General features: G+C 54.9%; 1 protein-coding gene across 1 annotated transcript in view; it reads right to left on the bottom strand.

The window, feature by feature from the left end:
* Nucleotides 1-13,479, bottom strand: part of LOC135531967 (ryanodine receptor 2-like) — an 83,616-nt gene that overhangs the window by 58,627 nt on the left and 11,510 nt on the right. The gene's annotated exons all lie outside the window — the stretch shown is intronic.

The raw sequence follows: 13,479 nt of genomic DNA, 5'->3' as shown, positions 1-13,479 counted from the left end.
GGAGTGGTATGATAGGAGGGTTAGGGTGGAGTGGTATGATAGGAGGGTTAGGGTGGAGTGGTATGACAGGAGGGTTAGGGTGGAGTGGTATGACAGGAGGGTTAGGGTGGAGTGGTATGACAGGAGGGTTAGGGTGGAGTGGTGTGATAGGAGGGTTAGGGTGGAGTGGTATGACAGGAGGGTTAGGGTGGAGTGGTATGATAGGAGGGTTAGGGTGGAGTGGAGTGGTAGGAGGGTTAGGGTGGAGTGGTATGACAGGAGGGTTAGGGTGGAGTGGTATGACAGGAGGGTTAGGGTGGAGTGGTATGATAGGAGGGTTAGGGTGGAGTGGTATGGCAGGAGGGTTAGGGTGGAGTGGTATGACAGGAGGGTTAGGGTGGAGTGGTGTGACAGGAGGGTTAGGGTGGAGTGGTATGACAGGAGGGTTAGGGTGGAGTGGTATGATAGGAGGGTTAGGGTGGAGTGGTGTGGTAGGAGGGTTAGGGTGGAGTGGTATGACAGGAGGGTTAGGGTGGAGTGGTATGACAGGAGGGTTAGGGTGGAGTGGTATGATAGGAGGGTTAGGGTGGAGTGGTATGGCAGGAGGGTTAGGGTGGAGTGGTATGACAGGAGGGTTAGGGTGGAGTGGTGTGATAGGAGGGTTAGGGTGGAGTGGTATGATAGGAGGGTTAGGGTGGAGTGGTATGGCAGGAGGGTTAGGGTGGAGTGGTGTGATAAGAGGGTTGGGGTGGAGTGGTATGATAGGAGAGTTAGGGTGGAGTGGAGTGGTAGGAGGGTTAGGGTGGAGTGGTATGGCAGGAGGGTTAGGGTGGAGTGGTATGACAGGAGGGTTAGGGTGGAGTGGTATGATAGGAGGGTTAGGGGGAGTGGTATGACAGGAGGGTGGAGTGGTATGATAGGAGGGTTAGGATGGAGTGGAGTGGTAGGAGGGTTAGGGTGGAGTGGTATGATAGGAGGGTTAGGGTGGAGTGGTATGATAGGGAGGGTTAGGGTGGAGTGGTATGGCAGGAGGGTTAGGGTGGAGTGGTGTGATAGGAGGGTTAGGGTGGAGTGGTATGGCAGGAGGGTTAGGGTGGAGTGGTGTGACAGGAGGGTTAGGGTGGAGTGGTATGACAGGAGGGTTGGGGTGGAGTGGTATGATAGGAGGGTTAGGGTGGAGTGGAGTGGTAGGAGGGTTAGGGTGGAGTGGTATGACAGGAGGGTTAGGGTGGAGTGGTATGACAGGAGGGTTAGGGTGGAGTGGTATGATAGGAGGGTTAGGGTGGAGTGGTATGGCAGGAGGGTTAGGGTGGAGTGGTATGACAGGAGGGTTAGGGTGGAGTGGTGTGATAGGAGGGTTAGGGTGGAGTGGTATGACAGGAGGGTTAGGGTGGAGTGGTATGATAGGAGGGTTAGGGTGGAGTGGTATGGCAGGAGGGTTAGGGTGGAGTGGAGTGGTATGGTAGGAGGGTTAGGGTGGAGTGGTATGATAGGAGGGTTAGGGTGGAGTGGTATGATAGGAGGGTTAGGGTGGAGTGGTATGATAGGAGGGTTAGGGTGGAGTGGTATGGTAGGAGGGTTAGGGTGGAGTGGTATGGTAGGAGGGTTAGGGTGGAGTGGTATGATAGGAGAGTTAGGGTGGAGTGGAGTGGTAGGAGGGTTAGGGTGGAGTGGTATGGCAGGAGGGTTAGGGTGGAGTGGTATGACAGGAGGGTTAGGGTGGAGTGGTATGATAGGAGGGTTAGGGGGAGTGGTATGACAGGAGGGTGGAGTGGTATGATAGGAGGGTTAGGGGTGGAGTGGTATGATAGGAGGGTTAGGGTGGAGTGGTATGATAGGAGGGTTAGGGTGGAGTGGTATGACAGGAGGGTTAGGGTGGAGTGGTGTGATAGGAGGGTTAGGGGTGGAGTGGTATGATAGGAGGGTTAGGGTGGAGTGGTATGACAGGAGGGTTAGGGTGGAGTGGTATGACAGGAGGGTTAGGGTGGAGTGGTATGATAGGAGGGTTAGGGTGGAGTGGTATGATAGGAGGGTTAGGGTGGAGTGGTGTGACAGGAGGGTTAGGGTGGAGTGGTATGACAGGAGGGTTAGGGTGGAGTGGTATGACAGGAGGGTTAGGGTGGAGTGGTATGATAGGAGGTTAGGGTGGAGTGGTATGGTAGGAGGGTTAGGGTGGAGTGGAGTGGTGTGATAGGAGGGTTAGGGTGGAGTGGTATGATAGGAGGGTTAGGGTGGAGTGGAGTGGTAGGAGGGTTAGGGTGGAGTGGTATGACAGGAGGGTTAGGGTGGAGTGGTATGACAGGAGGGTTAGGGGTGGAGTGGTATGATAGGAGGGTTAGGGGTGGAGTGGTATGGCAGGAGGGTTAGGGTGGAGTGGTATGACAGGAGGGTTAGGGTGGAGTGGTGTGATAGGAGGGTTAGGGTGGAGTGGTATGATAGGAGGGTTAGGGTGGAGTGGTGTGACAGGAGGGTTAGGGTGGAGTGGTATGACAGGAGGGTTAGGGTGGAGTGGTGTGACAGGAGGGTTAGGGTGGAGTGGTATGACAGGAGGGTTAGGGTGGAGTGGTATGATAGGAGGGTTAGGGTGGAGTGGAGTGGTAGGAGGGTTAGGGTGGAGTGGTATGACAGGAGGGTTAGGGTGGAGTGGTATGACAGGAGGGTTAGGGTGGAGTGGTATGATAGGAGGGTTAGGGTGGAGTGGTATGGCAGGAGGGTTAGGGTGGAGTGGTATGACAGGAGGGTTAGGGTGGAGTGGTGTGATAGGAGGGTTAGGGTGGAGTGGTATGATAGGAGGGTTAGGGTGGAGTGGTATGGCAGGAGGGTTAGGGTGGAGTGGTGTGATAGGAGGGTTAGGGTGGAGTGGTATGGCAGGAGGGTTAGGGTGGAGTGGTATGGTAGGAGGGTTAGGGTGGAGTGGTATGATAGGAGGGTTAGGGTGGAGTGGAGTGGTAGGAGGGTTAGGGTGGAGTGGTATGATAGGGCATGACAGGAGGGTTAGGGTGGAGTGGTATGATAGGAGGGTTAGGGTGGAGTGGTATGGCAGGAGGGTTAGGGTGGAGTGGTGTGATAGGAGGGTTAGGGTGGAGTGGTATGGCAGGAGGGTTAGGGTGGAGTGGTGTGACAGGAGGGTTAGGGTGGAGTGGTATGACAGGAGGGTTAGGGTGGAGTGGTATGATAGGAGGGTTAGGGTGGAGTGGAGTGGTAGGAGGGTTAGGGTGGAGTGGTATGACAGGAGGGTTAGGGTGGAGTGGTATGACAGGAGGGTTAGGGTGGAGTGGTATGATAGGAGGGTTAGGGTGGAGTGGAGTGGTAGGAGGGTTAGGGTGGAGTGGTATGACAGGAGGGGGTTAGGGTGGAGTGGTATGACAGGAGGGTTAGGGTGGAGTGGTATGATAGGAGGGTTAGGGTGGAGTGGTATGGCAGGAGGGTTAGGGTGGAGTGGTATGACAGGAGGGTTAGGGTGGAGTGGTGTGATAGGAGGGTTAGGGGGAGTGGTATGGCAGGAGGGTTAGGGTGGAGTGGTGTGATAGGAGGGTTAGGGTGGAGTGGTGTGATAGGAGGGTTAGGGGTGGAGTGGTGTGATAGGAGGGTTAGGGTGGAGTGGTATGGTAGGAGGGTTAGGGTGGAGTGGTATGATAGGAGGGTTAGGGTGGAGTGGTATGGCAGGAGGGTTAGGGTGGAGTGGTATGACAGGAGGGTTAGGGTGGAGTGGTATGATAGGAGGGTTAGGGTGGAGTGGTGTGACAGGAGGGTTAGGGTGGAGTGGTATGACAGGAGGGTTAGGGTGGAGTGGTATGATAGGAGGGTTAGGGTGGAGTGGTATGATAGGAGGGTTAGGGTGGAGTGGAGTGGTAGGAGGGTTAGGGTGGAGTGGTATGACAGGAGGGTTAGGGTGGAGTGGTATGACAGGAGGGTTAGGGTGGAGTGGTATGATAGGAGGGTTAGGGTGGAGTGGTATGGCAGGAGGGTTATTGTGGAGTGGTATGACAGGAGGGTTAGGGTGGAGTGGTGTGATAGGAGGGTTAGGGTGGAGTGGTATGATAGGAGGGTTAGGGTGGAGTGGTGTGACAGGAGGGTTAGGGTGGAGTGGTTTGACAGGAGGGTTAGGGTGGAGTGGTGTGACAGGAGGGTTAGGGTGGAGTGGTATGACAGGAGGGTTAGGTTGGAGTGGTATGATAGGAGGGTTAGGGTGGAGTGGAGTGGTAGGAGGGTTAGGGTGGAGTGGTATGACAGGAGGGTTAGGGTGGAGTGGTATGACAGGAGGGTTAGGGTGGAGTGGTATGATAGGAGGGTTAGGGTGGAGTGGTATGTCAGGAGGGTTAGGGTGGAGTGGTATGACAGGAGGGTTAGGGTGGAGTGGTGTGATAGGAGGGTTAGGGTGGAGTGGTATGATAGGAGGGTTAGGGTGGAGTGGTATGGCAGGAGGGTTAGGGTGGAGTGGTGTGATAGGAGGGTTAGGGTGGAGTGGTATGGCAGGAGGGTTAGGGTGGAGTGGTATGGTAGGAGGGTTAGGGTGGAGTGGTATGATAGGAGGGTTAGGGTGGAGTGGAGTGGTAGGAGGGTTAGGGTGGAGTGGTATGATAGGAGGGTTAGGGTGGAGTGGTATGATAGGAGGGTTAGGGTGGAGTGGTATGGCAGGAGGGTTAGGGTGGAGTGGTGGAGTGGTAGGAGGGTTAGGGTGGAGTGGTATGGCAGGAGGGTTAGGGTGGAGTGGTGTGACAGGAGGGTTAGGGTGGAGTGGTATGACAGGAGGGTTAGGGTGGAGTGGTATGATAGGAGGGTTAGGGTGGAGTGGAGTGGTAGGAGGGTTAGGGTGGAGTGGTATGACAGGAGGGTTAGGGTGGAGTGGTATGACAGGAGGGTTAGGGTGGAGTGGTATGATAGGAGGGTTAGGGTGGAGTGGTATGGCAGGAGGGTTAGGGTGGAGTGGTATGACAGGAGGGTTAGGGTGGAGTGGTGTGATAGGAGGGTTAGGGGTGGAGTGGTATGACAGGAGGGTTAGGGTGGAGTGGTATGATAGGAGGGTTAGGGTGGAGTGGTATGGCAGGAGGGTTAGGGTGGAGTGGAGTGGTATGGTAGGAGGGTTAGGGTGGAGTGGTATGATAGGAGGGTTAGGGTGGAGTGGTATGATAGGAGGGTTAGGGTGGAGTGGTATGATAGGAGGGTTAGGGTGGAGTGGTATGGTAGGAGGGTTAGGGTGGAGTGGTATGGTAGGAGGGTTAGGGTGGAGTGGTATGATAGGAGGGTTAGGGTGGAGTGGAGTGGTAGGAGGGTTAGGGTGGAGTGGTATGGCAGGAGGGTTGGGGGTGGAGTGGTATGACAGGAGGGTTAGGGTGGAGTGGTATGATAGGAGGGTTAGGGGGGAGTGGTATGACAGGAGGGTGGAGTGGTATGATAGGAGGGTTAGGGTGGAGTGGTATGATAGGAGGGTTAGGGTGGAGTGGTATGATAGGAGGGTTAGGGTGGAGTGGTATGATAGGAGGGTTAGGGTGGAGTGGTATGACAGGAGGGTTAGGGTGGAGTGGTGTGATAGGAGGGTTAGGGTGGAGTGGTATGATAGGAGGGTTAGGGTGGAGTGGTATGACAGGAGGGTTAGGGTGGAGTGGTATGACAGGAGGGTTAGGGTGGAGTGGTATGATAGGAGGGTTAGGGTGGAGTGGTATGATAGGAGGGTTAGGGTGGAGTGGTGTGACAGGAGGGTTAGGGTGGAGTGGTATGACAGGAGGGGTAGGGTGGAGTGGTATGACAGGAGGGTTAGGGTGGAGTGGTATGATAGGAGGGTTAGGGTGGAGTGGTATGGTAGGAGGGTTAGGGTGGAGTGGAGTGGTGTGATAGGAGGGTTAGGGTGGAGTGGTATGATAGGAGGGTTAGGGTGGAGTGGAGTGGTAGGAGGGTTAGGGTGGAGTGGTATGACAGGAGGGTTAGGGTGGAGTGGTATGACAGGAGGGTTAGGGTGGAGTGGTATGATAGGAGGGTTAGGGTGGAGTGGTATGGCAGGAGGGTTAGGGTGGAGTGGTATGACAGGAGGGTTAGGGTGGAGTGGTGTGATAGGAGGGTTAGGGTGGAGTGGTATGATAGGAGGGTTAGGGTGGAGTGGTGTGACAGGAGGGTTAGGGTGGAGTGGTATGACAGGAGGGTTAGGGTGGAGTGGTGTGACAGGAGGGTTAGGGTGGAGTGGTATGACAGGAGGGTTAGGGTGGAGTGGTATGATAGGAGGGTTAGGGTGGAGTGGTAGTGGTAGGAGGGTTAGGGTGGAGTGGTATGATAGGAGGGTTAGGGTGGAGTGGTATGACAGGAGGGTTAGGGTGGAGTGGGATAGGAGGGTTAGGGTGGAGTGGTATGGCAGGAGGGTTAGGGTGGAGTGGTATGACAGGAGGGTTAGGGTGGAGTGGTGTGATAGGAGGGTTAGGGTGGAGTGGTATGATAGGAGGGTTAGGGGTGGAGTGGTATGGCAGGAGGGTTAGGGTGGAGTGGTGTGATAGGAGGGTTAGGGGTGGAGGGGTGGTATGATAGGAGGGTTAGGGTGGAGTGGTATGGTAGGAGGGTTAGGGTGGAGTGGTATGATAGGAGGGTTAGGGTGGAGTGGAGTGGTAGGAGGGTTAGGGTGGAGTGGTATGATAGGAGGGTTAGGGTGGAGTGGTATGATAGGAGGGTTAGGGTGGAGTGGTATGGCAGGAGGGTTAGGGTGGAGTGGTGTGATAGGAGGGTTAGGGTGGAGTGGTATGGCAGGAGGGTTAGGGTGGAGTGGTGTGACAGGAGGGTTAGGGTGGAGTGGTATGACAGGAGGGTTAGGGTGGAGTGGTATGATAGGAGAGTTAGGGTGGAGTGGAGTGGTAGGAGGGTTAGGGTGGAGTGGTATGACAGGAGGGTTAGGGTGGAGTGGTATGACAGGAGGGTTAGGTGGAGTGGTATGGCAGGAGGGTTAGGGTGGAGTGGTATGACAGGAGGGTTAGGGTGGAGTGGTATGATAGGAGGGTTAGGGGGGAGTGGTATGACAGGAGGGTTAGGGTGGAGTGGTATGATAGGAGGGTTAGGGTGGAGTGGTATGATAGGAGGGTTAGGGTGGAGTGGTATGATAGGAGGGTTAGGGTGGAGTGGTATGATAGGAGGGTTAGGGTGGAGTGGTGTGATAGGAGGGTTAGGGTGGAGTGGTATGATAGGAGGGTTAGGGTGGAGTGGTATGACAGGAGGGTTAGGGTGGAGTGGTATGACAGGAGGGTTAGGGTGGAGTGGTATGATAGGAGGGTTAGGGTGGAGTGGAGTGGTATGATAGGAGGGTTAGGGTGGAGTGGTATGGCAGGAGGGTTAGGGTGGAGTGGTATGACAGGAGGGTTAGGGTGGAGTGGTATGATAGGAGGGTTAGGGTGGAGTGGTATGACAGGAGGGTTAGGGTTAGGGTGGAGTGGTATGATAGGAGGGTTAGGGTGGAGTGGTATGATAGGAGGGTTAGGGTGGAGTGGAGTGGTATGATAGGAGGGTTAGGGTGGAGTGGTATGATAGGAGGGTTAGGGTGGAGTGGTATGACAGGAGGGTTAGGGTGGAGTGGTATGATAGGAGGGTTAGGGTGGAGTGGTATGATAGGAGGGTTAGGGTGGAGTGGAGTGGTATGATAGGAGGGTTAGGGTGGAGTGGTATGACAGGAGGGTTAGGGTGGAGTGGTAAACAGGAGGGTTAGGGTGGAGTGGAGTGGTATGATAGGAGGGTTAGGGTGGAGTGGTATGGCAGGAGGGTTAGGGTGGAGTGGTATGATAGGAGGGTTAGGGTGGAGTGGTATGACAGGAGGGTTAGGGTGGAGTGGTATGACAGGAGGGTTAGGGTGGAGTGGTATGACAGGAGGGTTAGGGTGGAGTGGTATGATAGGAGGGTTAGGGGTGGAGTGGTGTGATAGGAGGGTTAGGGGTGGAGTGGTAAACAGGAGGGTTAGGGTGGAGTGGTATGACAGGAGGGTTAGGGTGGAGTGGTATGATAGGAGGGTTGGGGTGGAGGGTATGGCAGGGGAGGGTTAGGGTGGAGTGGTATGACAGGAGGGTTAGGGTGGAGTGGTATGATAGGAGGGTTAGGGTGGAGTGGTATGATAGGAGGGTTAGGGTGGAGTGGTATGATAGGAGGGTTAGGGTGGAGTGGTATGATAGGAGGGTTAGGGTGGAGTGGTATGACAGGAGGGTTAGGGTGGAGTGGTATGATAGGAGGGTTAGGGTGGAGTGGTGTGACAGGAGGGTTAGGGTGGAGTGGTATGATAGGAGGGTTAGGGTGGAGTGGTATGATAGGAGGGTTAGGGTTAGGGTGGAGTGGTATGAGAGGAGGGTTAGGGTGGAGTGGTATGACAGGAGGGTTAGGGTGGAGTGGAGTGGTATGATAGGAGGGTTAGGGTGGAGTGGTATGGCAGGAGGGTTAGGGTGGAGTGGTATGACAGGAGGGTTAGGGTGGAGTGGTATGATAGGAGGGTTAGGGTGGAGTGGTATGACAGGAGGGTTAGGGTGGAGTGGTATGACTGGAGGGTTAGGGTGGAGTGGTATGACAGGAGGGTTGGGGTGGAGTGGTATGATAGGAGGGTTAGGGTGGAGTGGCATGACAGGAGGGTTAGGGTGGAGTGGTATTTTAGGAGGGTTAGGGTGGAGTGGTATGACAGGAGGGTTAGGGTGGAGTGGTATGATAGGAGGGTTAGGGTGGAGTGGTATGATAGGAGGGTTAGGGTGGAGTGGTATGGCAGGAGGGTTAGGGTGGAGTGGTATGACAGGAGGGTTAGGGTGGGTGGAGTGGTATGACAGGAGGGTTAGGGTGGAGTGGTATGATAGGAGGGTTAGGGTGGAGTGGTATGATAGGAGGGTTAGGGTGGAGTGGAGTGGTATGATAGGAGGGTTAGGTTGGAGTGGAGTGGTATGATAGGAGGGTTAGGGTGGAGTGGTATGACAGGAGGGTTAGGGTGGAGTGGTATGACAGGAGGGTTAGGGTGGAGTGGTATGATAGGAGGGTTAGGGTGGAGTGGTATGATAGGAGGGTTAGGGTGGAGTGGTATGATAGGAGGGTTAGGGTGGAATGGTATGATAGGAGGGTTAGGGTGGAGTGGTGTGATAGGAGGGTTAGGGTGGAGTGGTGTGATAGGAGGGTTAGGGTGGAGTGGTATGATAGGAGGGTTAGGGTGGAGTGGTAAACAGGAGGGTTAGGGTGGAGTGGTATGATAGGAGGGTTAGGGTGGAGTGGTATGATAGGAGGGTTAGGGTGGAGTGGTATGATAGGAGGGTTAGGGTGGAGTGGTGTGATAGGAGGGTTAGGGTGGAGTGGAATGATAGGAGGGTTAGGGTGGAGTGGTATGATAGGAGGGTTAGGGTGGAGTGGTACGGCAGGAGGGTTAGGGTGGAGTGGTATGATAGGAGGGTTAGGGTGGAGTGGATGGCAGGAGGGTTAGGGTGGAGTGGTATGGTAGGAGGGTTAGGGTGGAGTGGAGTGGTGTGATAGGAGGGTTGGGGTGGAGTGGTGTGATAGGAGGGTTGGGGTGGAGTGGTATGATAGGAGGGTTAGGGTGGAGTGGTATGATAGGAGGGTTAGGGTGGAGTGGTATGATAGGAGGGTTAGGGTGGAGTGGTGTGACAGGAGGGTTAGGGTGGAGTGGTATGATAGGAGGGTTAGGGTGGAGTGGTATGATAGGAGGGTTAGGGTGGAGTGGTATGACAGGAGGGTTAGGGTGGAGTGGTATGATAGGAGGGTTAGGATGGAGTGGTATGACAGGAGGGTTAGGGTGGAGTGGTATGACAGGAGGGTTAGGGTGGAGTGGTGTGATAGGAGGGTTAGGGTGGAGTGGTATGATAGGAGGGTTAGGGTGGAGTGGTATGATAGGAGGGTTAGGGTGGAGTGGTATGATAGGAGGGTTAGGGTGGAGTGGTATGATAGGAGGGTTAGGGTGGAGTGGTATGATAGGAGGGTTAGGGTGGAGTGGTGATAGGAGGGTTGGGGTGGAGTGGTATGATAGGAGGGTTAGGGTGGAGTGGTATGATAGGAGGGTTAGGGTTGGGGTGGAGTGGTATGATAGGAGGGTTAGGGTGGAGTGGTATGATAGGAGGGTTAGGGTTAGGGTGGAGTGGTATGATAGGAGGGTTAGGGTGGAGTGGTATGATAGGAGGGTTAGGGTGGAGTGGTATGATAGGAGGGTTAGGGTGGAGTGGTATGATAGGAGGGTTGGGGTGGAGTGGTATGATAGGAGGGTTGGGGTGGAGTGGTATGATAGGAGGGTTAGGGTGGAGTGGTATGATAGGAGGGTTAGGGTGGAGTGGTATGACAGGAGGGTTAGGGTGGAGTGGTATGACAGGAGGGTTAGGGTGGAGTGGAGTGGTATGATAGGAGGGTTAGGGTGGAGTGGTATGATAGGAGGGTTAGGGTGGAGTGGTGTGATAGGAGGGTTAGGGTGGAGTGGTATGACAGGAGGGTTAGGGTGGAGTGGTGTGACAGGAGGGTTAGGGTGGAGTGGAGTGGTATGACAGGGGGGTTAGGGTGGAGTGGTATGATAGGAGGGTTAGGGTGGAGTGGAGTGGTGTGATAGGAGGGTTGGGGTGGAGTGGTGTGATAGGAGGGTTGGGGTGGAGTGGTATGATAGGAGGGTTAGGGTGGAGTGGTATGATAGGAGGGTTAGGGTTAGGGTGGAGTGGTATGATAGGAGGGTTAGGGTGGAGTGGTATGATAGGAGGGTTAGGGTGGAGTGGTATGATAGGAGGGTTAGGGTGGAGTGGTATGATAGGAGGGTTAGAGTGGAGTGGTATGATAGGAGGGTTAGGGTGGAGTGGTATGATAGGAGGGTTAGGGTGGAGTGGTATGATAGGAGGGTTGGGGTGGAGTGGTATGATAGGAGGGTTAGGGTGGAGTGGTATGATAGGAGGGTTAGGGTTGGGGTGGAGTGGTATGATAGGAGGGTTAGGGTGGAGTGGTATGATAGGAGGGTTAGGGTTAGGGTGGAGTGGTATGATAGGAGGGTTAGGGTGGAGTGGTATGATAGGAGGGTTAGGGTGGAGTGGTATGATAGGAGGGTTAGGGTGGAGTGGTATGATAGGAGGGTTGGGGTGGAGTGGTATGATAGGAGGGTTGGGGTGGAGTGGTATGATAGGAGGGTTGGGGTGGAGTGGTATGATAGGAGGGTTAGGGTGGAGTGGTATGACAGGAGGGTTAGGGTGGAGTGGTATGACAGGAGGGTTAGGGTGGAGTGGAGTGGTATGATAGGAGGGTTAGGGTGGAGTGGTATGATAGGAGGGTTAGGGTGGAGTGGTGTGATAGGAGGGTTAGGGTGGAGTGGTATGACAGGAGGGTTAGGGTGGAGTGGTGTGACAGGAGGGTTAGGGTGGAGTGGAGTGGTATGATAGGGGGGTTAGGGTGGAGTGGTATGATAGGAGGGTTAGGGTGGGTGGAGTGGTATGATAGGAGGGTTGGGGTGGAGTGGTGTGATAGGAGGGTTGGGGTGGAGTGGTATGATAGGAGGGTTAGGGTGGAGTGGTATGATAGGAGGGTTAGGGTTAGGGGTGGAGTGGTATGATAGGAGGGTTAGGGTGGAGTGGAGTGGTATGATAGGAGGGTTAGGGTGGAGTGGTATGATAGGAGGGTTAGGGTGGAGTGGTGTGATAGGAGGGTTAGGGTGGAGTGGTATGACAGGAGGGTTAGGGTGGAGTGGTGTGACAGGAGGGTTAGGGTGGAGTGGAGTGGTATGATAGGAGGGTTAGGGTGGAGTGGTATGATAGGAGGGTTAGGGTGGAGTGGTAAACAGGAGGGGTAGGGTGGAGTGGTATGACAGGAGGGTTAGGGTGGAGTGGTATGGCAGGAGGGTTAGGGTGGAGTGGTATGATAGGAGGGTTAGGGTGGAGTGGTATGATAGGAGGGTTAGGGTGGAGTGGTATGACAGGGGGGTTAGGGTGGAGTGGTATGATAGGAGGGTTAGGGTGGAGTGGAGTGGTGTGATAGGAGGGTTGGGGTGGAGTGGTGTGATAGGAGGGTTGGGGTGGAGTGGTATGATGGAGGGTTAGGGTGGAGTGGAGTGGCAGGAGGGTTAGGGTGGAGTGGTATGACAGGAGGGTTAGGGTGGAGTGGTATGATAGGAGGGTTAGGGTGGAGTGGTATGATAGGAGGGTTAGGGTGGAGTGGTATGGCAGGAGGGTTAGGGTGGAGTGGTATGACAGGAGGGTTAGGGTGGAGTGGAGTGGTATGACAGGAGGGTTAGGGTGGAGTGGTATGATAGGAGGGTTAGGGTGGAGTGGTATGATAGGAGGGTTAGGGTGGTGGGAGTGGTATGGAGGATAGGAGGGTTAGGTTGGAGTGGAGTGGTATGATAGGAGGGTTAGGGTGGAGTGGTATGATAGGAGGGTTAGGGGGTGGAGTGGTAGGGTGACAGGAGGGTTAGGGTGGAGTGGTATGATAGGAGGGTTAGGGGTGGAGTGGTATGATAGGAGGGTTGGGGTGGAGTGGTATGATAGGAGGGTTAGGGTGGAGTGGTATGGTAGGAGGGTTAGGGTGGAGTGGTATCATAGGAGGGTTAGGGTGGAGTGGTATGATAGGAGGGTTAGGGTGGAGTGGTATGATAGGAGGGTTAGGGTGGAGTGGTAAACAGGAGGGTTAGGGTGGAGTGGTATGATAGGAGGGTTAGGGTGGAGTGGTATGATAGGAGGGTTAGGGGTGGAGTGGAGGGTATGATAGGAGGGTTAGGGTGGAGTGGTATGATAGGAGGGTTAGGGTGGAGTGGTAGATAGGAGGGTTAGGGTGGAGTGGTATGATAGGAGGGTTAGGGTGGAGTGGTATGGCAGGAGGGTTAGGGTGGAGTGGTATGATAGGAGGGTTAGGGTGGAGTTGGAGTGGTATGATAGGAGGGTTAGGTTGGGTGGAGTGGTATGATAGGAGGGTTAGGGTGGAGTGGTATGACAGGAGGGTTAGGGTGGAGTGGTATGACAGGAGGGTTAGGGTGGAGTGGTATGATAGGAGGGTTAGGGTGGAGTGGTATGATAGGAGGGTTGGGGTGGAGTGGTGTGATAGGAGGGTTAGGGTGGAGTGGTATGACAGGAGGGTTAGGGTGGAGTGGTATGACAGGAGGGTTAGGGTGGAGTGGTATGATAGGAGGGTTAGGGTGGAGTGGTATGATAGGAGGGTTAGGGTGGAGTGGAGTGGTATGATAGGAGGGTTAGGGTGGAGTGGAGTGGTATGATAGGAGGGTTAGGGTGGAGTGGTATGATAGGAGGGTTAGGGTGGAATGGTATGATAGGAGGGTTAGGGTGGAGTGGTGTGATAGGAGGGTTAGGGTGGAGTGGTGATAGGAGGGTTAGGGTGGAGTGGTATGATAGGAGGGTTAGGGTGGAGTGGTATGATAGGAGGGTTAGGGGTGGAGTGGTATGATAGGAGGGTTAGGGGTGGAGTGGTATGATAGGAGGGTTAGGGTGGAGTGGAGTGGCAGGAGGGTTAGGGTGGAGTGGTATGGATAGGAGGGTTAGGGGGTGGAGTGGAGTGGGAGGGTTAGGGTGATAGGAGGGTTGGGGTTAG

The sequence above is a fragment of the Oncorhynchus masou genome, unplaced genomic scaffold, assembly GCF_036934945.1.
Source record: "Oncorhynchus masou masou isolate Uvic2021 unplaced genomic scaffold, UVic_Omas_1.1 unplaced_scaffold_1685, whole genome shotgun sequence".
In the NCBI taxonomy this organism is placed as follows: Eukaryota; Metazoa; Chordata; class Actinopteri; order Salmoniformes; family Salmonidae; genus Oncorhynchus; species Oncorhynchus masou.
Note: the sequence above shows the minus strand (reverse complement) of the source record. Positions and strands in the feature narration are given on the sequence as shown.